General features: G+C 44.2%; 1 protein-coding gene across 5 annotated transcripts in view; it reads left to right on the top strand.

Moving 5' to 3' along the window:
- The first annotated feature begins 6,716 nt into the window (after positions 1–6,716).
- The window catches only part of FAT3 (FAT atypical cadherin 3), a 639,398-nt gene continuing 621,245 nt past the window's right edge, over positions 6,717–24,869 (top strand). For all 5 annotated transcript variants that reach the window (XM_032852827.1, XM_032852826.1, XM_032852825.1 and 2 more), the window contains exon 1: positions 6,717–7,203. The gene's annotated coding sequence lies outside the window, so the exon portion shown is untranslated. The remainder of the gene's footprint in view (positions 7,204–24,869) is intronic.

Below are 24,869 nucleotides of genomic sequence, written 5' to 3'. Positions count from 1 at the left end.
TAAGCAAATTAAAAGACAGTGAGGGAAGTAAACTCTACTTTTCTAGCTCTTAGATTTTGTGGAACTTAATAAATGGTTATCTCACTTTTATATTACATAGGAACCTAACCTTTGATTGGTAAAGGAACATCCTAGTTTACAAACAGGTAATGTTCTAAAAGTCTGTAAGACAGTTGTTTTAAACTCAGAATGCTTTTCCCACAGAAATATGTTATAAATTGTGGTCTACCCAGATTAGCCCACATTAAGCATATTTCATTCCCAACTTATCTATTGTACTGAAATATAGGGGCAGGTAATAAGTATCCATAATGTATAAATAATTTTAAAAGCAGTGATTTTGAATAAAAACCTCTAAAGTTTCATCTCAGGGTACTTGAGGAAAAGAAGGTCTCATAAGAGGCTAAAAGGGTAGATGAAAACGTTTGGTGAAGATGTTCAAGTGGGATCCTGAAACTGTTAATACCTCAGGATTTGATGACATTTGTCATTTATAAGATTATGATAAAACATGTATCTGGTTTAACATTAAATATCCTGTTTACATAATGGCCATAGTGAGTGTTGAACTTTAGCTTAGTATAGTTTATAAATGTACTTTTTAGAGAGAGGAATGAAAAGTCCTCCTTTCTGAGGTGGTGGTGATCATCAAACAAACAACTTGAAGCATTCATTTGTAGCCCTTCTCTCTGTTACGTGTCCTTATATGATCATCTGATAAATGGTGACTTCTCTACTGGCCCAAAGACCCAAGAGGGCAGATATCTTATAATAAGATTTTGCTAACCACTAGATCCCCAGCACTTAGCAGAAAGCCAACTACATAACTGTTTGAGAGTATTTTTTAAATGAATGAATGAATGAATAAGGGGGAAAAAAGATTGGCCTAAAGAATGTAGAAATATGTTAAAAATATAGATGTTTTAAAAATGGATGTCTGAAATTACATTTATTATTAATCTCTGTGTAGCCAAAGAGGGGAGAGTCATAGCCAAAGACTGGGGTATAAAAATAAATTTCTCCAAGGATGAGAACAGTTGGTAAGACAGTTTATTTTGTGAAAACCAAGTAGTTAGGTCTGTCCAAGCATGTTTGGTTGTTGTTTCAAAATAAGGGGGATTGGGACCCATCAGCCTTTAGGATAGTTAAGGGACAAAGAAGGCCCCATGCAGGTATAATCAATGGTGTGCATACTCATGGGGGAGCAGTAGGAGAAGTGTGCAGGTAATATGTTGGGTGGAAGCATTATCTGTAGAGAATTAAAAAGAAAGTTTGAAAAGTCAGTCTGCTTTTTAGTATTACTGTATACCTACAATTCTAAAAAACACCAATAATAAAATAATCCTCTGTAACAAGATCTTTTTTGGTCTAAGTACTAAAAAATCTGCAGTTACTGTTGTTTCAATTTACTTACTGTTGAATTTTTATTTTTAATTTTTAAAAATATTTTATTTATTTATTTTCAGAGAAAGAGAAAGAGAGCACAAGCAGGGAGAGCAGCGGGCAGAGGAAGAAGCAGACTCCCCATTGAACAAGGAGCCTGATGCAGGACTCATTCCCAGGACTGTGGAATCATGACCTGAGCTGAAGGCAGATGCTTAATCGACTGAGCCACCCAGGTGCCCTAGTGTTGAATTTTTAATTACTTATCTTTTAATAAGCTTTGTAGTCCAAGTAGAGGTTAATTCAGATAATTTATAGTTGCATACTGGGTCCCCAACAAAGGTGGCCTTGCCTACAAATACTTGTTTTAAGAGTGGGTTCTTAAGAGTTTGGGATTATCCAAGTTCGCTTCAGAAACCCCTGCAGTTCTTCATATTCTTTCCTTTAAATAGCACATTTTGAAAAAGCAATGTTAACATAGTAAGTAACACCTTGAAGATACAGGACTTGAGTTCTGGCCTAAAGTTTTTTATACACAATATTTTCCTTAATCTTTATTCTATTAAGGGGACTTCAGAGGTGCTCAAAACCTTCTGAAAAGGATGCAAAAACATGTGTGTGTTTTTAACAAGACGCTCCGTTAGTTTCATCAGAGAGGTCTATGACCCCCAACAACATTAAGAGCCAACAGGACAAGGCGTATCCAATGTAACTTTTACATTCTTCCATGTTTTATAGTGAGGAGGAATGAGCAGAAACATTTTTCTATAAAAATATTTGAGTTACAATTATAGTCATGTATGAAGTATATGGTATATGTCATTTTCATTATATAATTATATAATGTCATTTTGTAAAAGGTAAATTTGAAATCTAAGGAGGTTTAAAAAGAGGAGCAAAAACAGGATAAATAAATGTTCCCACCCACTATATATGTATGTATGTATATATATGTATATATGTATGTATGTATGTATGTGTGTATATATATGTGTATATGTGTGTGTGTAATGGATTGCATGGTGTGTGTGTGTGTGTGTGTGTGTGTGTGTAATGGATTGCATGATACTGAATATCTGGAACATCATCCTTTTGCTGTATTTAAATAAAAGTCTGTCCTGTAACTATGTGGATAAGAAAATGCCACTTCAGATCTGGGATTAGAATCATAAAATTTTAGCATGGAAGGGATAGTGGTAGAGGCTGAAATTTTGTTCTGGCTTCTAGCACTGATTTTAAGGTCAGAAGATATAAAATAGTTGCTTTATGATTTGTCTCTAAAAGAATAATAATAGTTGAAATGTATTAGGGGCTTACTATATGTTGAATACGTGCTTTTATGAATTATCTCATTTATTCTTAAAATAATCTTATTGGATAGATACCATTATAGGTTCTATATTACATATAAAGAACCGAGACTTAGGGAAGGTACTTACCCCAGATAAAACAGATTAAAAGTGGAAAAATGAGAATTTTTTTTTTAAGATTTTTATTTATTTATTTGACAGACAGAGATTACAAGTAGGCAGAGAGGCAGGCAGAGAGAGAGGGGGAAGCAGGCTCCCTGCTGAGCAGAGAGCCCGATGCAGGGCTCGATCCCAGGACCCTGAGATCATGACCTGAGCCAAAGGCAGAGGCTTAACCCCCTGAGCCACCCAGGTGCCCCGAAAAATGATAATCCCAACTCAGTTTCCCTTCCCTTCAGGGCCGGCTCACTTTATGACCACCCTAAGTTGACTACCTGTTACAACATAACTTGATTTTATCTGTTTTCAAAAATTTGTATTGCCAGTTTCTTGAAAGAACCAGTTCTATTCCAAGTTGATAAGCACCTATCCTTTGATTAAATACTTTAGTGAGGGAAATTCTACCATTTTCCTTAATAGCCCACTGTGGAAACAAACTCTTCTGTAAAGGAAACCATTATCGAATATTTGTGGAAAGTTAACAACAAAGTAGGCGCCTCCTCAAATATCACACCAGATAATTACTTCCTAGATTATTGATTTTATGAACACAAAAACAAAATGTTTGGGATTAATAAGAGCAAATCTGGGCAGGATAGAAGTGATCACAAAGAGGAGCCCGTGTGTGTGTGTGTGTGTGTGTGTGTATGTGTGTGTGTGTGTGTTATAGGGCGTTTTGAAAAATCATTTGACTATTCCTTGTTGTAAATATTTTTTTTCTTGATATATTTTGGATTGGTGGCAGTAGTCCGGTGTTTAGCCTGGGGTGCCAGAAAGTAGAGCGTGCCTGACACAGGACTTACTGAACATACTTTACTGGGGAGTGCGATTGCAGGGATGGAACAGATGAAGAACCAGGACAGGATGTGTTACCAACGGCCACTGATTTAGGTGACTGGTTACTTAATTCAGCAAGACCAACTAAGGAGCTCTATACTATGCATTTCAGGATCCTTTGTCAGAAGATAAAAAGGGGAGCATTTATCCATGGGCCCCCATCTCCCATTAGGCAAAGATTTACCACGGGGCATTTATCTGTCATGATTCTTTGTGGGTTTTCGTGTACACCGAAATTTCAACCAAGAAGCCTCTGGGTGGGGGGAGAGATGCGAGAGAGGCCTTGGAGCAAGGCACTGCCAGGCTGTACCTATGTGAAGCTGGCTGGAGCCCACTTAGAACTGGTTGCTCTTGCAGTGCCTAAAACAGACACTAGGCTCGGAGGATCTGAAATGGTACATGGGAGGTGTGAGATAGAAAGTAATGTTATTTTTTCATAGAGTCACAGTTTTTCATTTGCTGGCCTCCTTTCCTGTATGGGCTTTAATGTCCTGTATATCCTGCTCACTGGGTCTAGCAGAAGAGTCTCCAGCTTTCATTATCTCTTCATTCCTGTGATGAATATTCATTGGGTGTGTCAGGCCTTGTGTAGGGAACTGGGGATAGAAATATGAATATGATGAAGAGATTCTTTTTTTTTTTTTAAAAGATTTTATTTATTTGACAGACAGAGATCACAAGTAGGCAGAGAGAGAGGGTTCAGAAGCAGGCTCCCTGCTGAGCAGAGAGTCCGATGCGGGACTCGATCCCAGGACCCTGAGATCATGACCTGAGCTGAAGGCAGAGGCTTAACCACTGAGCCACCCAGGTGCCCCCTGATGAAGAGATTCTTGCTGTCACACAGCCTGCTACGTTATCCAGTCTGTGCCTACCCCAGTACTAGCACTGGGTGCCAGCACGCAGTAGGCATTTTTAAGGGAAGAAAAGAGTCTTCTAATACAATCAGTAGTAAATGAGTATGAACTACTCTGGAGGTCTTAAATGACCAGAGGGATGTCCCACTAGATAAACCACTCTATCATCCTTGCAGGAAATCTCTTACCCACTGGCTATAATGGCTTATGTCTGCCCTGGGAGTAAAGACTGTTTACTTTATTATCAGTGTACTGCCTTGGGATAGGGGAGGCTGAAATTTAGACAGATTTCTGTACTTATCTGTAAGGTGCCTCCTAGGCGTAAGAGAACAGTCTGAGGAGCTAGAATCCAGGAGCATCACGAGCAGCAGCAGCAGAGCCGCACCTACACACACCTGGCAGTATTCCCAGGAAGTCGGTGGAAGATGCCATGTCCCCTGCCAGCACTCTCTCCATGAGCATCTCACTGGCCAAACCACCACCAGCTGACTCTACCCCAATGCCTAGTTTCAGGAGCCAGCTTGTTTCAGTGCTTCTTGCATAGAAACATTCAGGTAGGAAATACATTGATTCATTAACATCTCTGATACACAGTTAGCCACATCCTGTTGTGGAGAGGAAAATGCCATGCCAGAGACGTATTTATATGATAATAAAGTTTTCAATCTTTTGGAAGATGCTGAAATAAAAATAAAATCAGAATAAAAGTATTCAAATGATCATATTTTGGAGGGCAGGTGAGTCTTCCTAGCCCTGAGAGTGGTTTCCCTCACTCCAGACCCATCTTCTGGCCTTCTGTGACAATGAAGCCCGAGGTTACATCATGCCCATTACCTCTGAATTAGCTGATGTATGGGGAGCTGTCAGTGTTCTTTAGTATTCACATTAAACTCTCGGGGCAGAGTGACCAGAGCATGCCGGTGCTTTATGGAGCAGTCTAGGCAGCGAGGCTGCTGGAGGCTTTCAAGGGGAACTTTCCACCCGTGGGGAGTAGCGGGGCCATTGTGTGGTGGCAACCAGGGCAGAGGCCCCAGGCTGGGAGCTGGAAGGACAGAGAGATAAACTCAAGTGTCTCTTCAAAGGGCTCGCTCTAGTGAGGGAGCACAAAGCCCCACCCCCTCCAGCAACAACCCCCATCTTACTCCCCAGAGAGAATTTCATGGTTCAAAGAGTAAGGATTTCTCCTGGAGAATAGATCTGCAGGCCCAGCGCGCCTCTCCCGCGGGTGCCAGCACTAGAGTTGGCGGGGGCGGGGGGTGGGGAGCGCCTGGGAGAGAGCATCTGAGTCCTCGAGCCTGCTTGTGTGCTGCTTTACGGGACAGATGTGCATTGCCGTGTGTGGGGGAGTAGGTGGGGAGGGGGAGCCGGGTGCTAAGACTGCCTCTCTCCTTTCCTGGGGAAGAAAGGCAGAAGTGCGAGGATACACAGAGCGGGGGACCAGTGTAGGCTCTGGTGCATCAGAGTGTGGACGTGTGGGTGTGGTCTGCGAGTACTAGGAGGGGTGTGGGCGCAGAAGTTACTGGAACAGGAGTATGGCAGGTTGGAGCTGCAACTCAAGCCGCAAATGAATCACTCATTCTCTTCAGAGGACCGCTCCTTCATTTCGGCAAAAATGTTTAAAACCATTTGGGGTCAGGGAAGGAGGAAAGAGAATGCACCCCGTTACCTTTGCGGTCGAATACTACTACTCCCTTCTCCACAGGGAATCAGATGACCCCAGGATTCAAACATGTTCAAAGTAGTACGTAAGAGCCCTGTCTGGGAAGCACATTTAGAATCTAGGCGCAACGTTTGATGGTTTAGTCTTCACGCTACAAACTAACCATGGGATCTTAGAGAAGCCATTTTAACCTCGACGTGCCTCAGTTTCCTCCTCTGTCCTCGGAGAGTAACGGCAGCTTGATCTGTGCGCGGGGCCGCGTTGCTGATCCCACCGAGAACGGTGTGTGCGCGCTCCCTGAAGCCGGCACCACGCTCTAGGCGAGGCAGGAAGGCGCGCTGGTGTTATCCTCGAGCCCCGAGAGACCGGTGGGGGAAGACTCGCGCTCTAAAATTAGTCCAGCTTCCAGGCCCGGCGCCGGGAGCGCCCTCCAGCTCGCAGCGCCTCTCCCACAACCCCCTCCCCTACCGCCCTCTCTCCCCCGCCCCCCGCGCGGCGCTCCGAGATCGCGAGTCGGCCCGGACGCCGAGGCTTCTCTCCCCCTCGCCCTTTTCGCTCGCAGTTTGGGAGGAGGAGACAGCGAGAGAAAAGCGAGAGGGGGCGACGAGAGAGGGGCTTGGCTGTGCGTCGGCGTCGGCTGTGATGGGGAGCTGGGAGCAGCCAGGCGGCGAGCAGTAGCGGCGGCGGCGGCAGCACGGAGCAGACATGAGAGCCAGGCGCTGCTCCCGGCAGGCTGCGCTGTGATCTGGGCTGCGGATTGGGATCTCGCGCCCCGTCCCCCTCCTCCCGCTGCCGTTCTCCTCCTCCCGGCTTCCCCCGCTCTGCCTGCGAGCCTCCGAACGCCGAGCGCCTCTGCCCGCGGCTCCAGTCCGGCAGAGCGCGCGGCGTGCACTGCGGCGGCGGCGGCCGAGCGGCCAGCTAGTCCTGGGCTGGAGCGCTCGGAGAGGAAGACCACGGAGGCTGCGCCTGGTGGAGCCGTGGATCGCCAGCGAAAGCAAGGGTGCGTGGGGATTTTAGCGTAATTATTTGGCTGCCCGGTGCACCAGCCGAAGCGCGCTTCCAGGAGCACAGCTCCAGCTGCCGGGTGCAGATGGGCTGCGAGGTGGGCTCGGGCAGGCGAGAGCCGACGGAGCGCATGGGGAAACTTTTCACCTTGTAAAGTTCCTGCCTCGGCACAGCTCCTAGCCGCCGCCGCCAGGAGGGAAGAGAGGCTCGGTCTTGCGGCAGTAGCCGGGAGGTTGGCATGGAGAGTTGGCCAAGTTTGAGGCTGAGCGTTTGGGGAGGGCCGCGAGGGGCTTGCGGATCAGTACACCTGTCCCTGGGTCCCCCAAGCCCCGGCCGCCGGTTGCAGATGGATAGGAGGATCCAGGCTGCTAGCCTGTTTGATAGCTGGTGCCTGCCGGGCGCAGCGGCGATGTTCAGATGCCGATGGATGCACTTGGGCGACCTGGAGGTGCAAGTTGGGTCGTTGCTTGCCGAGGTGCAGGGCGGAGCAGGGGGCCCACACTCCACTTTCGCTAGGGAGTGAAAGGGGTTTCTGGACTATCTGCGGGTCAGCTCCACGCTTGACTCCGGTTTGCCGGGGTCGCGGGCAGGGTGAAATGTTCCGAGAGGCAGCGGCTCTCGAACTGGGGCGCCAGCTTTTAACGGAGTGGATTGGGAGGGAGGATTTTTCTTGCTACCTTCACAGGGAGAAGGAAAACAGAGCGCCTAGGGAGAGTGCATGATTTTTGGCGGGCGGGCTTGCACGCGTGAAGGTTGCTTGTCTTTGAAAAGAAAGCGGCGCGGGTCTCACCGCCCCGGGGGGTGCGTTGCCTCCCTCTCTGGGTCGCGAGGCGGGAACGCGAGGACGCGCCAGCTCTGCGCTGGGGGCCCCTTCCCGGACGGGTGTGGATGGACCCCCCAGCCAGACGACAGTGGGTGCGGGGCTGGGGCCGGGATCTGAGTGAGGGAGAGCGCCCGGGAAGCTGCGGAGATGGCCGGGACCGTCCTCGCGCCGCGCGCCGGGCGCGCCAGGATTCCGCCAGTGGGGGTCGCTGAGCTAAAGTGCATCCGGCCCCCGGGCGTGCGCGAGGCTGCGAGCCCGGGTATTTTTAGAGGTGCTGTGGTCTAGTCCTCCCTCCCTTCTCCCGTTGACTTTTGTCGCGCGTGCTTTCCGAGATGGTTAAACATTGACCTGGATTAGGCTTCGCGGACAGCAACTTTGTGCACTTTCCCTTGCTCCACTGTCGTAGGCGGCGGTGCGCTCGGGGCTGGGATGCGGGGGTGACGGGAGTTTGGCCGCGAGCTGAGGGAGCCTCTAGGGTAGACTGCGACAAGAGGAAAGGGGTGGGCGCCCCCGGGATGTGTGAGAGAGAGAGAGAGAGAAAGAGAGAGAGATGATGGCATCCTGCGACTGCAGCTCCTCGTAATAATGGGGGCCAACCGGGCAACGGAAGGGGGGTTCCTGAATGGATATGAGGAGCGAGCGAGCCTGCGGTGACCTGGCGAGGTCGCCTTGGGGGGCTAGGAGCCTCGCCTACGGCCCGGAAGCGTGGGCGGTCGGCGGTGGTGGTCGGTGGCGGCGGCGGGTGGCGGCTGGCGGCTGGCAGACTCGGCCCGCCTCGGTCTCCGGCCGGGTCTCATCGCCCCCGGGCGCCCACTGGGATTCCGCTTCGGGTTTGGGCGAACCTGCGGCAACCAGGGCGGGAGGGAGGCAAGCGCGGACCGCGCAAATGATTGAAGATTCTTTTCTCCTCCTCATCCCTCCTCCCGCTCCTTCCCGCCCCCAGACTCCGGCGCGTTTGTTTTCCAAGTTGGATCCCACTTCCATTTACAAGTGTCAGACAAACCCGCGCGAACCTCCCCCACTCACCCCGGCCCCAGCCAGGCGGCAGAGGGGGCGGGGGGCGAGCTGTCTGCGCGGCGCCGGGGGCTGTTCGACGCTCCCACCCAGGGCTCGACCGGCCCGGGTTCACCTCGGTGGGTCCTTGTTTTAAAAAGATAACGCATGAACAAACCACGAAACCCAGACCATTCCAGGCCACTTTGTATTCTGCCGCTTTTCTCTGGCTAGCTTCGGACGTATTAATTTTTTGCCCCCAACGCTTGTCTTTTCAAAGGCGAGTCGCGGGCGGTGGGAGGAAGGGGGCGGGGGAGCGGGCCGACCAGTTCACGGTGGATTTGTGCTCCTGGCTTTGTTGCTAGGATTAGATTCTCTGATTGCGCCCGGGCCGAGTTAAAATAAATGCAGAGACTGAGAACCGGTCAGAAAATCTGCGGACGACTTTGCCTGGGATCCAGGCGGCAAGTTCAGGTGGTGGAATGGGGAAGCCCGCCATCTAGGAATTGAGGACTTGAGGTTCCCCCTTGTCAGTGTCGCCCAAGGAGAGCCCAGATTTCGCCTCTACCTCAGGCACCGAACTTCTCTTAACGTTTATCGAAGGCTTGAATGGTGTTCTGGTTTGTGACGTGAAGATTTGAATCTGAGAAGGCAAGGAAGGGAGGGGATGGAAGAGGGAGAAGGAGGAAGAAGGGATTGAGAGATGGAAATTCTGCAGAATCCTGGGAGTTGCACAGAGGCAACTGTTCCTGTTTTCTTTCTCCTTCCTTTCTTTTCTTTTCTTTTCTTTCTTTCTTTCTTTCTTTCTTTCTTTCTTTCTTTCTTTTTTTAGTTCTTATTCCTAAATTGGAGCAGTTGAGCAGTGAGAGAATAAAGAACAGCCAAGAAAACCAGGGCGCCAAGAGACAAAGACAAAAAATGCATAATAACTTCAGCGCTTTGATGTGATTTTTTTCTCCTAATAGGGTTGGAGTGGGGGAAGGGTTTTTAACATTTTACAAGGAGCAAAGTTGTCTCTTAGAATTAAACCGAATGCTGATATTTAATCATGAATCCATGTGGTTTCCTTTTTGGAACTTGGACAGTGAATGCTCCTGGGGCCAGTATCTATGCACAGTGCACTGGGATGAGAAAGTTCCCAGAACTGTCCAGTTGTAATGTCTTCATATCTTAACCACACAGAGAACTCCACATGAAAGGCAGGGGGCTCAGAGATCAGAAATCAGTGGCTGCTGGGCTGGCTGCATCCCTTGTAGCTGCAGGATTTTCATAGCCAGTGTTTGTTGACCAGTGACTGGGGATCAACACCCCCCTGCCCCCCCCCCCCCCCTTTTATTTATTTTGGTTCCTGGCAGAGTCGTTTTGGGATTTTTTTTTTTTTTATTTTAACAGTCAGGACCCAGTCTGTCTGTTAACTAGCAATTACAGTTGTGCTGAGCTACTCAAAAATGAAATGAGTAGCAATAAGCAGAGTGGATGCCCACTGACCTGTATGCTATATGGTTATTTTGCCAGCTCACAGCTTTTTGTAGAGCAGCTCTTCAGGCTGCTCGCAGAGGAACATTTTGATGTGTCAGGTTACGTTATCCTTGCTTTCTTCATATGTTGCAGAATGACCTGCTGTAATCTGGCTGATGAATTATGTCAAATAGAAAGAAGTAGGCAATTACCAGTGAGGAGAGGGTATTTAGTCATTTCCAGCTGGTCTGAGTAGTGCTCCTAGTGGCTGTTGTGTTATGCTATATTTATAGCTCATAGTGCAAATAGGACCAAGGTGGTTTTATCTTACCTTTTGTGGAGCTGGGTGTGGCATTCGGTGACACTCCACATCTGTCTGGTTAACTGATGGGTGGGCCTTTTCCTCTGGGGCCAGAGGGAAAGGATAATATTGGGAGTGTTTGGTTTCTTCCATTGTGGGTCATTCTTAGGCTTTTTTCCCTGGACAGGAGGAGCACAGAGTGGGGATCATCTGATGGGATCAGGTGGGCTGGCCATGCTGATTGATTTCCTTCGCTTGCTGGGGAAGGACTATTGATGAACCCTTGTCTTTGCTGATTGTGACAAACACCAGGGAGGAGTGGAAATTTAAAAGAAAGGGATCTAACAGACCTAGAGGGAGGGCCATGTCTCTTGCCTAATTCCTTCCTGATTTCCACAGATGTTAAAGGCAGAAATGCACCCCCTGTGTGTATTGCCTTGCTTATTGATAAAATTTTCTGAAATACTTTTCAATCTGTAGTTGTTGAATATGTCATTGTGGGAATCCTTCTACCCAATTGTGGGGGTTGGGTCTGTGTTTTATAAGTTTGTTGTCTTGAGGCTGACCACCAGTGCCTGCTGCCCAAGAGGCACAAAGTAGATACTTGTGGCTTAGGTGACTTCTTGGTTGAAGACCTTGAGGGTAAATATATTTTCTGTGTTTTGGCCAATTTGATTCTACTGGCTTCTCGAACATACCGATTTTCTGTCAGTTGAAGAGTATCTACTCCTCTAATAAGCTCTTGTCTTTTTTTATATTAACCTCCTTTCCCCCAAATTTCTTTCTAATTTTTAGAACAGCATGCCTTTCCTTAAAGAAACAAAAATAAAAAGATTCAGCTGAGTGCCACAGATTGAATTTATTGAGAACATATTTGACACTTGTCTAGTGGCTTTCAGCCAATTTCTGGTCGACCAAAATAGTCTGTCAGTTACATGTAACAGTGACGAATGACCATTCTAGTAGCTTTGGATTGGACTGGCACTCCCAGGTTAGTCTTGCTGTTAGCCTATTCTAGGATTGAAATGTATTTGTATTAACTAGAAAGGGTAAAATTTGAGAATGGATTTTCTGGCTTGATGGTGGTCAGAGAAAATAGAGCACAAATTTCAAAACTTAACAATCAAACCCTCCATATAACGGAAGTGTGTTGCTTCCTTCACCGGGCAGATATGTATGAATGGGAGGCCTGGGGAGCCTTGTAGGATTGTCCTCGCTTCAATGATGAGAGTGTGGCCTTGTCTGGGCAAGAAAAGTTGTGTAGGGGACCTGGAGAAGGACCCTCGGATAGATTTTAGTATTGCACGTTTCTGAACTTACAGGCTTTCAAGACTGTGGATTTTAGCCTCTATTTAATAAAGGAAGTTTGTTTAATTAACTCTTGCCCTTGTATGTCTTAAATTTTACCCTTTGTGCTTATTCTGTAAAGTCACATGGAATTTAAAGTCATTTCCTTTATTTTTGTTTCTTTAAGAAAAGCTTTTTTCTTTTTCTTATTTTATTTTTCTTTGTTTCTTTTAGCTCTTTAAAAATGCATTTCTTTTAAATTTCTTTTCAGTAATATTTACTCATCCTACCTCCCTTTGCAAGGCAGTGGGCAGGATTCAGATATAGCCTTTGTCAAAGTAAAATATCGTTGCTGATCTGTGCTTACGATTGTGTTGGGAAGATGGGAGTTACCCACGTGTGCAAACTAGAAATCGACACATGGGCATATTTGTTAATTGACAAAAGGGTCCTAGAGGACAAGGGAGAGATTAATAGGAGCAGAGGTCAACTTTTAGGAGGAATATAGAGTGAATACAACCCAATTTAGTAATTCTCAGTGAAACCTTATATGGGCAAGATATTACAAAATTAATTCTTTCATTTCTTGAAGACAGGGCTTCTTTTCTGGAAGAACATATTCACAAAACAGACCAAATAGGCTATTAGATTGTTATTTAGTATTTTGAGAAGATATCAGAATTTATTCAGGCTCTTTTCTTCATTATCCTTTGGTGGTCCCTCCACCCCCAACTTTGAAGAGGACCCTTCAGTGTTTTAATGGTGTCTGGGAGCCTGCCTGCAGGTGTACACACCTCCCCCACTTCGTCCCCAACATATACACAACCTGGCTTTCTAGTGGTTATATCAACAATTCTGGGATTTTTTTAGTTGACTGTTGGCAGTATCTAAAAAGTATTGTTATAAATAAACTACTCTTTAGCAGATCCTTTAAAGAATCATTCATTTTTGCTGTTTTCATAAACTTTAATGGGTTGTTTATAGCACTACATATTATTATTCACCGTTAATTCCCTGAGGTGTCTCACACCACCCAAGGCTCTCAGAAGTGGTCCTCAAGCAGTTCTTCACCTTGATGGCACTTTAGAATCACCCAAAGGCTTTTAAAACAACTGATGCACAAGTTGCATCCAGACCATTTAAATCAGAATCTCCATGGGGAGGATCCAGGCTTTGGTTATCTTTTTTTTTTTTTTTAAGAATTTATTTATTTATTTGACAAACAGAGATCACAAGAGGCAGAGAAGCAGGCAGAGAGAGAGGAGGAAGCAGGCTCCCGCAGAGCAGAGAGCCCAACGTGGGGCTCGATCCCAGGACCCTGAGATCATGACCTGAGCCAAAGGCAGAGGCTTTAACCCACTGAGCCATCCAGGCACCCCAGGCTTCAGTTATCTTTTAAAGCCTCCCAGTAGATTTCATTAAGTCGCCAGGGCTGAGAAGCACCACTACAAAGGTTGGGCATCAGGAATGGAGTTTGAGTCCTGGCCAAAGCTCCCAGACCTCAGGGAATGTGAGTGAAAACCTGGAGCCCTTGCGCTCTGCATTGAAGGCGATGGCTGCGACCCTCATGGCTTCCATCTGCCTGCGTTTTTTAGTCCTCAGTTTGCCAGTGGTTAACATTCCTCTGTTGCCTAATGTCAGTTTATTCTTCCATTTTCCTAGACTTTGTCTCAGTTCCTTCTCCAGATAGTAATCACGGCGGGTCCAGGAGCTGAGAAATGAAATTTTGAAGGCTTCAGACGTCTCCAGGAATAAATATTCTTCCCTTTTCCATGTTGGACTCTTGCTCTGAGGTCTTTTTTTAATCTACTTCTGGATTCAGGGAATGCATTCAATGTAATCCATCAATATCTGCTCAATTTTCTTTTTATTTGTAAGGGTTACAAGGGGTGAGTTGCGTAGAAAAATGAATCATGTTCTCAAGGAGCTTATAGTCTACTTATAGCTAAAGATGTGTATACGTAAGGAAGAAAAAAAATCACAGCACCTTTTAATGTTGGAGGTTGAAGGAACCTACCAAATTTGGCAGGCACGGTTCTGGTGCATGCAAGGAAGTAGCTTCATTCCTACAGGCTGATGTCCTTGGGATATTTGTGGTTCCCAGTTTTCCTCTGAGGCTTAGTTATGAATTAGCTTTGGCACAGAGATCTCTGAGGTGTTTTGTCCTTTGGGATCTCAGCATTCATGTCTCTTGCTTGCTTTATAACACACATTAAAAAAAAATAAATAAAGTAAACACTATGCATGGTAAGGTTGGCTTCCAGAATGGGTGTGAGAAGGCTCGAAAGTTTCCCTTCGATGTCCACCATGACTTGCTGCTTGTACTTTGCAGAGCAGTTGCAAATGATATTTCCATAATTCTTAGTTTTTCTTTTCTTCTTTTGAGATGTTGGAGATAAGTCCAGCCATTGAATGAGGGAGAGATATGAAATGTTAACTGGAAGTTTAATTGTAACTTCAGGACTTCAACTAAATTAAATTCCAAACAATCTGATAAAAATTATAGCTTTTCAGTACCGTGGAAGGTTAAAAAGTGAGCACGTTGGAGCAGTGATTGTGTTTCACATTTTGAAATAAACCCCAAATCACTAATGCTACGAAATGTCATTGGACACTACTTAACACTTGTAATCATCTGAAAGCATGCCGGAAAATACAGATTAAATCTAGCGACAAATGTGCTTCATGATAGTATAAATGTCATTTTTTTCCCTTCAGATAAACATGGCATGCACGTGTATGTGTGTGTGAGTGTGTAGGGTGTGTTCTTCAAAAGCTGAATGGGCCTCCATTTTGGAAAGAGTGGTAGAGGGGTAGGATGGTCTTTTCTGAAACCTAGATCATCTATTGCAAATGGCATTTTGTTGATTTTTTTTTTTTTAAAGTCTAAGTATGATTAATAATGGGCATCTGAAAAAAATATTTGGGGCATCTAAATTCTATTTCAAGGCTGCAGTTTGAGACTCTGTGTTTGGCTCTAAGCGGTGGCTTAATGATGGCGGTTGGTGCTGTGATTGGTTGAGTGGTGTGTTGTGTGATTCACATGGTTAAAGTTCCATGCCAGGCCAGGGTTTGAAGCCTTGGTTTCATAAGATTGGCCTGGCTGTAGAGAGCCCCACTGCCCAGAAAGGTACACAGGAAAGTGGGCCAGATGCAGATGGATGACCTTAATGTTGCTAGAGTTATGGACAAAGTGGGGGTGTGAATCTTTTCCACATTTCAAAGAAAAGTTTCAGAATAACAATTTCAATCAGATGAATCAGAATTCAGAAGTGTGTAGTAATCTCCTTTGAGTATTTGGTACCTATTTGATAGGACTGTAAAGGCATTTTAGAATGTCAATTAAATGGAAAAATATGCCCGGAATTGAATATAATTAAGAAATGTTGAAGTCTGGTGTCTACATATTCAGACACTGTATTAGATGGTTTAATTAGTGAACCAGAATTTGGATTTATTGACAGAAGGTCTCTTTCTCATGGCATGTTTCACTCATTAAAAGCTCATAATGTCTTGGATCTTTTTAGCTGTTGGAACTTGATCATTTGCCATTTTGTGCTTCTTGACTTCAGTGGTGTGTGCCTTTTTTTTTTTTTTTTTTTTTTGACTTTGCAACCTATTAGGATGTTTTTGCTTCTTTCACTGATGGGCATGCCCATGGAGTGAGCCTGTGATAACTCCTAACACGAAGTATCACCAAAACCTTAGGCAGGACTTTGTACCTCTGAAAAACAAGGGTAGGCAAGTAAAACTCATAGTGGAATTTTTGCTCTAACAGTTTAAAAGTAATTTGTGAGGTTAATTTCTTCTTTGTAACTGTCAGCCCTATATTGTATTTATCTGAAATCTGCATTTCTCAGTGTCCTTTTCAGTTTTAGGGTTGATGGGTTAGTGATATAGATCCTTTTAACTCCAGATTCTTGCCATGAAAAAGTTTCCAATCATATAAGAGACTGAGAAATTCCTTTCTTTTTAAATATCCTTGTCGTGGGATAGATTTCTTTTTGATGATCATAAATGCTTGAAAGTGCCACAGTGAGTAAGAAATACATTGAGAATGTTGACAACAAGTGAAGATGTGAGAAACACATACCCTGAAATATCCTCCAGGATTTGTCACTACCTGTTTACAATTTAAATTTTAGCTCTCTCCTGCAACGGTCTTAATGTAAACAGCTAGTTTTATGAGATTTCTTAATTCTTCATCTTCCTAAGTATGTTTCTTTAGGAGCTATCTAAAATAATCTACCATTCCCTCTTTCCTGTAGATGCAGCAGATCCTTCATAGTCTGGGTGAAGTAAGTACACATTATACTGTTAGTGTTGCTGAGGCCTATGCTGGTTCTTGAAATCCATGCCATTGTTGGCAGAAATGCACTGAGTGCTCTAATGACCTTGGACTGATTTTGCATGAAAGCGTATTATACAAATGTGGTGCCTGACCCTTGAAAAGTTAGCTTTCTGGACTGGATGATGTTTCCCGAGATAGGTCCAGAACAGGACAGAAAGCATGTGTGCCCTAAGTCAGAAAGATGACACAAGCCATCTTTTATTGAATTGAAGTGACCTCATCTGCTTGGAAGTGCCTGGAGTAACAACGAGACCCTGATACCTCATTTACATTCAGAAGACAACTACTAGGATGAGGGAATTATGCAATGCAGGCAATTGATTGGGAAATGTAAGATGAAAACATATTCTATAGCCAGATCAATTTCCTAGATCTTCCTGAATATCTAATAATTAGATAATCTTCTTTTACTTTGGAAGTGTGGATTTTGTATGTGTAATTATTTACCTGCGTCACTTTATTCCCAAGTTTTATTCAGCAGTGCACATAGTCTGTTCAATTTATACTCTCTATATTTCTGTTAAATAGGTAGGATTAATAACATATTCTACTTCCTCTTCAAAGAGAGAGAGGGAGATACAGGTATTTTATGAGATATGCCATTTTCATACAGTTCCTCAGTGGTTATTATAATAATCAAAGTGAATAAGCCTAGATTGCTCTTATACAATAGATAACGTTTTTAAACATAAGCGTAAATCACATTTTTCAAAGCAAATCACATTTTAAATGCATTCAATTAGGGAAAACGCACTATTTAAGCAGATCCTGGGGCACAGTCTTTTCCAAAGAATATTTTGTTTCTCCTTAATTTGTCTGTTTTTTAACTTTAAATTTTTGTGTATTCGATTTCTTGGAGAAAGGCAAGAGGGTACGCATATGGAGAATGTCTTCTATTTCAAATATGTGACGGTCTGAAAATTAGAGTGTGACCTTCTCCTTCAGCACTACTTTGAGGAGAAGCATCAGAGGGGAGCCGGGGCGGGGACACGTTGGAGTGGGACTGGAATTAGGAGAGAAAGGTCTGCCTCATTTACAGAGAGGTTGCAGAGATGGGAAAGCTGACGAGTTTCTGGGTCAGTGGGCTTAGGCCAGTGCCACCCAGAATCACACCTCTGACTACATCAGCTCTTTTGTGAAGATACTGAATGAGGATCTCTCCTGTTCCCAAACTTGGGAACGTCCAGAGGAGTAGACGTGATTTTTCAGAGCTTCCTACCTGCTGCAGGGCCCCCTCCCACCTTTCGCTCTCCTTGGTGGCTGCTGGCCTGGTTCTGTGTTCCCCCTGCCCAACCCCCCTGCTCCAACCCTAGCTGGAGCCCTATGCCCTCCTGTAGGTTCGCTTCATCCTTACCTCCTGCTTTGCGTTTCCACGTTGCCTGCTCAGGTTCCCACTACAGTTTGTATTGCTGGTATGGCACCAAATACCATCTGCCCGGTCATGATATTACCTGTCCCGGTGTCTCTTCCCTGGTGTCCCCGGGTGTCCCCATCCTCTTCCCTGGGACCATCGTTCCCAGGGCTCAGTAGCATTACATCAACCTTTACTCCTTCACTCTTATCGTTGCTAGATCTTCCCCATGTTTAATATTTAAAACTGAACAACCATATCTGTTTCTGTTCAACTAGAATAGCGTATCATTGACCTTCAAATGGAACATCCACAGCCAAATATTGAAAAGTCTCTGAGGTATTGGGGCTGCATTATGATTCTGGTGTTGGTGGGATGTAGAACATTTGAGGTCCACATTTTCTATTCCAAGGAAAGATCCTCCAGGCATAGACACACCCAGGTTCTTGACTGGCTGACCTGTCAGAGCTGTGGCTCTTTCCCATAGGTTTTCAAGGAGTGCGGCAAATACACCAGAAAGGCATCATGGACACATCCAGATGTCTGGTTACCTTCCAGGTGCACCACTTTGTGTTTGAGGAGGTCCTGATAGAGGAATTTGTACCAAATGGTACAACTGCATGGAAATCAATGTTCACATTTAAAGGTAAAATACACTGGGAGGTGGGAGCCCACTTCAGTGCTGAGTCTTTTCTGTCTCCGGAAAGCATAGAATACATACGTACATAAGAATGTTGTTATTACGAGTGTCCTTGGGGTCTTTCTAATTTACATTTAAAAATCAAATCGTCTGCAAACATGTGTGCTATATCTGTTGCTATACTAACCTACAAATAACACACCATTCCCATGTATACTGAGACATGGAGGTTCCACGCCGCTGCTTACTCACTTCTGACCTTTGTGGGCAAGAGAATCTTGTTTTAAAGCATTGGATTTACAGTGTCAGGCACATAGTGTGTGTGAATGAATGTGTGAGATTACCTGCCTGAGAGTCCTAGAATAGATTAAAATGTAAGTCTTGTAAAATTCCAAATACCTAGTTGTTGTTTTTTTTTTGTTTTGTTTTGTTTTGTTTTGTTTTTTTCAATTATACTACAATAAAGCATTATTTGAGGGGCAGGCTGGTAAGATCAGTCTATGAACAGGTGTGTGTGTTGGAAATGTCATTTTACAAAAAATGCTCAATAACTGTTTCTTGAATGAATGGAAATTGGAAAAGGCTCCGTCTGTCTTATAGACACTATGTCATTCTGTGAGCTTAACAAACAAAATCTCATTAACACCAAATCCATGGGAGCATGAGAAGTGTGTAATGCTCTTAATTTCTTATTAAGTGATTTGTGTTTATTGAAAATTGGCTTGAAGGTACACTGAACATAATTCATAATATTGGATTTAGGTGGGTCTAGATACCTGATTCTTTTCTGTACTTAGAATGTGCTCACACAGTTCAGTATTGGAATAGAAGGTGGGAAGAGCTATGCCTTATTCCTGGAAGGATTTACTGAAATGAGGAGATGACCAGTTAGACTTTGGAGATCCTTTTCTTAAGTTCCTGTGTCTTTTAGATTTGTGTGATCATTCCAGGCCTTTATTTCTCCAGGCACACTTTGTACGTGTCTACAAGCAGATGAGAGAGAGCAAGGGCACTTAGGGGCTGGTAGAGGCAAATGTGAATCCCGTTTTTCCCCTATTAACTCGTGAGACCTGCTGGGTAGCAGCAGGCAGTACCAGACATTTAATTGTGTGCTAGGTAAGGCTGGCACAACTCCAGAATCATGGTGGGGCAAGAATTACACTAATCAGCTGGGATATACTGCATATATTGATTAGAGTTGGATTTTGTTATGCAAAAAAAAAAAAATCCTTATAAATAGTGGGAAAGTAATTGAGAGTAATTAAAAAGGCAGAGAGTTAAATCACAGTTCTTTAGATGAAAAGGCATTTTGATCCTTTGCTTTCATGCAGATTTCCGGGCAGGCTGGAGCCGTCTGAGTGCTGAGTCTGAATGGTGTGATAGCTGTTACCACTGAACTGGAAAGAGAGTAAATGGGCAGGGTACAGAGATGAACCACTGGTGACCAAGTTCCAGCAGTTTCTTCTTGGTGGCTCTTTGCTGCTGGAAGCCTTCTTTGTTTGGGTCTGGGGCCTTTTCATTTCTTTTTCTTGGCCTCACTAATGGCTTTTGGTTATTATTAATATCCCTGATGCAAACTGAATGGGGGCATTGGTGTCCTAGTGAACACTGATGAGAGCATTAAACCATGCTGGAATTACCCAGGGTGCCAGCGTGTGTTGTCATTGCTTCTCCTTCCCCCAACTGAGAAGGCTCTGTAGCCATTTGCTGTCATGGAAAACACTTCATCTGTGAAATGACGACCTGCAATGGTGTATTTTCACATTCTTTCTTGCCTCCTGAGCCCTTTCTTGCACAGACGGTGTCTGCCACTAAATAGATGCTTAAGGAATATTTGCTGAATGGAGAAATGAATGAAACAGATGCTTAAGGAATATTTGCTGAATGGAGAAATGAATGAAGGAAGGGTAGAGGATCATGACCTGAGCTGAAACCAAAAGTTGGATGCTGAACCGACTGTGCCACCCGGACATCCCTGAGTCAGCATCCTTGAGAAGTTAGAGGTGATGGCTGGTGGAGTTCCAAGCACATTATGATCTCAGATCCTAAACAACCAGTAGGAAAGGGGGAGGCAGGGGGAGAAGAAAATGGCTAATTTGTCTAGTGTCCACTGTATCAGGCTCTTGTATATACACTTTGGTTCCAGCATCCACTGTGCTCTAGTAGCTGGATGTCAGCGTCATTATGTTTTTTAATTTTTGTGAGATTTTATTTATTTATTTGACAGAAAGAGAACAAGCAGGGGGAGCAGTAGGCGAAGAGGGAGAAGCAGACTCCCCGCTTAGTAGGGAACGGGGACGTGGGGCTCAATCCCAAGACCCTGGGATCATGACCTGAGCTGAAGGCAGATGCTTAACCGATTGAGCCACCCAGGCGCCCCAGAGAATTTCCTTTCCTTAAAAAGACTGAATGGTATTCCGTTGTGTGCATGTATCACATTTTGCAAAATCTCACCTGTTGATGTACATTGAGATTGTTTCCACACGATATTAGTGAATAGGGTTTCAGTGAACATAAGAGAGCTAATGATTTCTTCAAAACCCCGATTTCAATCCTTTTGGAGAAGTACTCACAGGTGGGATTGATGGATCATAGGGTAGACCTATTTTTAATTTTATGAGGATCCTCCATAATGTTTTCATAGCCGCGAACTATTTTGTAAGGGTTTCAACTTCTCCACCTACTCGCCAACACTTGTTATCTTTGTTCTCTTTTCTTCTTTTTTGGTTTTTTGAGTTTTTAAATTTTGTTTATTTTATTTTTTAAAAGATTTTATTTATTTGAGGGAGATAGAGCAAGAGAGAGAACACAAGCAGGGAGAAGGGCAGAGGAAAAGGGAGAAGCAGGCTCCCTCCTGAGCAGGGAGCCCAATGTGGGGCTCCATCGCAGGATCCTGGGATCCTGACCCCAGCTGAAGGCAGGTGCTGAACCAACTGAGCCACCCCCACACCCCAGCATCATTATTCCATAGTTAACAAAGATATGGTTAGGAATTGAACCAAGGTCATGGACCTTAGTTAGCAGGACCGGGATTTGAACCCACAGCTCTTGTCTACAACCAGGGCTTCTCAAATGTAGCCACACGAATCCTTGTAGCAAAACAGCAGGATGGTCTCATACTCTCAAAGCCTGGTGATGGAGTGCAAAGATAGACCATGGGTATCAGTCAGATTCCTTTGATGATTGAGTGTTTTTTTCAAAAGCTTTATGTGACTTTAAGTCTATTCATAATGTGTTTCTTTAAACGTGAAATAATATTTTAATTCCTTAGCTGTCAGCATACTTAAATTTTCTCCCCAAACCCCTTAATTATAATTGACACACTGGGGCACCAGGGTGGCACAATCGGTTCAGCGTCTGTCTCTTATTTTCGGCTCAGGTCATGATCTCAGGGTTCTAGGATGGAGCCCCGCCTCAGGCTCTGTGTGCAGCATGGAGTCTGCTTGAGATTCCCTCTCTCTCTCTCTCTCTTCCTCTGCCCCCCACCCCCACTCGTGCTGACTCCCTGAAATAAATAAATGAAACCTTCAGAAAAGTAAGTAAAATTGACACACCTAAAACTTGCTACAAGAATATCTTCTGGGATATCTTTAGAATTTCCACGGAGAGAAAATCAGACATGGCTGCTGGGTTGGAAAAGAGACCTGGGGCACCTGTTTTGAAGTTTTGTTTCCATAGCAAGTATAGTTTTTTATTTAGATTGTATGTTTATTTGCCATGGCCTGAGCTGTTGGAGATGGGAAAGGTACTAAAACTCCTCGTCATTTCATCCTGTTTATTCAGGCACTTTGAGTTCCATGGATGTAACTGCTGTTAATCCAAGCTTGAGAAGCAGGCACAGGGCCACACCGCCCTGCATCATTTGGATAATCTTTGGATAATCGTGAGGACAATGACAAACACCTCGCATAAGGTTAGCTACAATGGGCTGTTTTACTATCCCAGTTTCGGCGTGTGGATCATCGAGTTTATGGGAGAACGCCGAAAAAAGGAAAATGGATAAAGAATCCTGAAAAACAGAACACTCCCAAACTTCCTGCTGCTCAGTAGGCATAGAATTGATAGAATTGATAGACTATTAAAAAGAAATTATTGACAATACTGGTGATAGTAACTTGGGTTTACTTATTACAGTTTCTTTATGAGTTTTTGTATTGGTTCACAACAACTAACACTGATACAAGGTTTCCGTATATCCTTTCATTTACCCCCGACAACCCTCTGAGACAAATACTATCATGATCTCTACAGATGAAGAAATTGAGGCACAGAGCTGGGAAGTGACTTGTCCATGGTGACATGACATAGGAGGTGTCAAAGTCGGGATTCTAACTTGGTTTTGTCTATCTTTACAAGCTGTGCTCTCTGTACCTCTGCTCCTCCAACAACTATTCTCCTTAGCAGAGTTCTGAGCTCCTGGCCTGTCCCCAGCCTGACTCATAGTTACCGTGACCCCGTAGCCATCCTGCTGGAAGGATGCAGGCTTCTCCAGACCACACTGCCCCCGAAAACACCTGCCAGGACATGGCAAATAGGAGTGTGCCCCCAGGTCAGCAGGAAGCACACTGAGGGCGTCCAGAGATCAGGGCGACAGTACGGATGCTCCCTCTTGGAAATGACTTTTCCCTTCCAGACCAGTCTGATAACACAAGAGAAAACGGAAATGTTAACCAATGCCCAATCAGTGTGGGTTTTTGGACCCTGCTTGAGTCATTTACCACTTGCTGGAACTACATTCAGTGTAAGCAGGATGTTCTAGATCTGTCCTGTTACTTCTGGGAGTGGCCCATCTGATGCTCAGTGAAGGTCCTGCAGCTCTCCAGGGCTGAGCTTGCACAGGACAGGTTGGATAAAGAAGCCGGAAATCTGCTCTTTTCTGATTTTGGCTTCTCAGCTGAATGTAAATAAAAAGATGGAAGATAAAATGTAGAAAATTGCATTAGCATGATTAGGGGTCTTATTTGCATAAAAGAGTCTTTGAATCACAATTACCCTCTGGCTTTGGACCCTGCTTTGCTTGCCTTTCCTATTATCCGGTCCAAGGTCATTACTAAAAGGCTTCCTATTTCATGGAAGAAGACTTACTAAAATATTAATTTCATTGCCCGAAGTAGATTCATATGGTCTGGTGAATAACTTGAGGTTCTGTCAGAATTACAAGAGAGTTATTTTTTATGCTTTCAGAAAGGTGGTTCATGGATTTGAGTAACAGGCAGCTAAAACTTCATTTTGCCTATCTTTGTGACAGAGATGGGTAAAAATCTCTATGTTCTTTGATAATTATAGCAGGAAAACAACGTAACTGGGTAAGTTGCGTGTTCAAGGCATCATGGAGGTTTTTTTGTTGTTGTTTTATTTTGTTTTCATTTAATTGTACTATGACTGCATTTGAATTTGATGCATAAGACTCTGGGAGAGAAATGAATTTACAACATTTGAAGCGTAGAGGTATTCTCTTTCTCTCTTTTTTTTTAAAGAAATATAGGTAGACCTTCAGTATTCATGATTTTGTTGAATGCCTTTTCATTTTCTAACACAAAAGCTTGATTTCAATGCGGTTTTCTTGTTGTTCTCTTTGCAGCCTTAGCTGTGTGTGTAATTTAATCCAGTATATTAAAAAGAAGTTGCATTCTTCCATGGTAAAGGAAAAAAAATCCCCCAGTTTTCCTTAGTATTAGCTAATGATAATAATACTTGGAAGCACAATTCCTGAAAACAAAATAAGACAAAACAAAAACAAGAGCCAAACTGTAACTGAAGGCTTTCACATCATTATAGGCAACAGCCTGAGGCTGAAACAGATACACTTTGAGAGAGTTTGGCTCATTTCATTGATATTTTGTCTGTTGTGAGTAGACATGCATTATTCTTGGTCCAAGTCACATATATTAGTTGACAAAAGCCAGCAACTTACTTACCTGGTCTCACTTTGGAAATAATCCTCGAAAGTTACTATTTTTACTGTTCGTTTTCCCCCCCAGCTGGTTTTGCTCCCAGAGTGACTTAGTAGCTCTTTGCATAGCTACTTTCCAGTCAATTTTATAATCTGTACTTGTCCCCCCTTCCCCTCGTCCTCCCCCGTGCCTGAATTGCTGGAATCATTTCTGTTTTACTTTAAAAAGCAGTTTGCTTCATGTCACAACAAAATAAAGCATGGATTAGAAACAGCATTGCAGTTTCAGTCTTAATGCCTTTGTGACATCTCATTGCTATGCAAATAAGATTCAAGGAGGTCATCCCTTTAACAGTTGCTCTAGCCCTGGTATCTACTTGATATTCGTTGGCCAAACTTACTAAGCATTCATTACAGAGCTAGCCTAGGTGTTTAACTCTTTGTTGGCTTTGAACCTGCTGTTCCAGTGCTGCTGAGCCGAACTGCGCCTCCTTCAGCGGATGTCTTCATTTTGGGGACCTCCTTGCTTCTCCCCTCTACCTCTGGGCACTGTGGGGACCTCAG

The sequence above is a fragment of the Lontra canadensis genome, unplaced genomic scaffold (genome assembly GCF_010015895.1).
Source record: "Lontra canadensis isolate GAN:19392208 unplaced genomic scaffold, GSC_riverotter_1.0 scaffold7, whole genome shotgun sequence".
Lineage (NCBI taxonomy): Eukaryota > Metazoa > Chordata > Mammalia > Carnivora > Mustelidae > Lontra > Lontra canadensis.
This window is presented reverse-complemented; position numbering and strand designations above follow the sequence as displayed.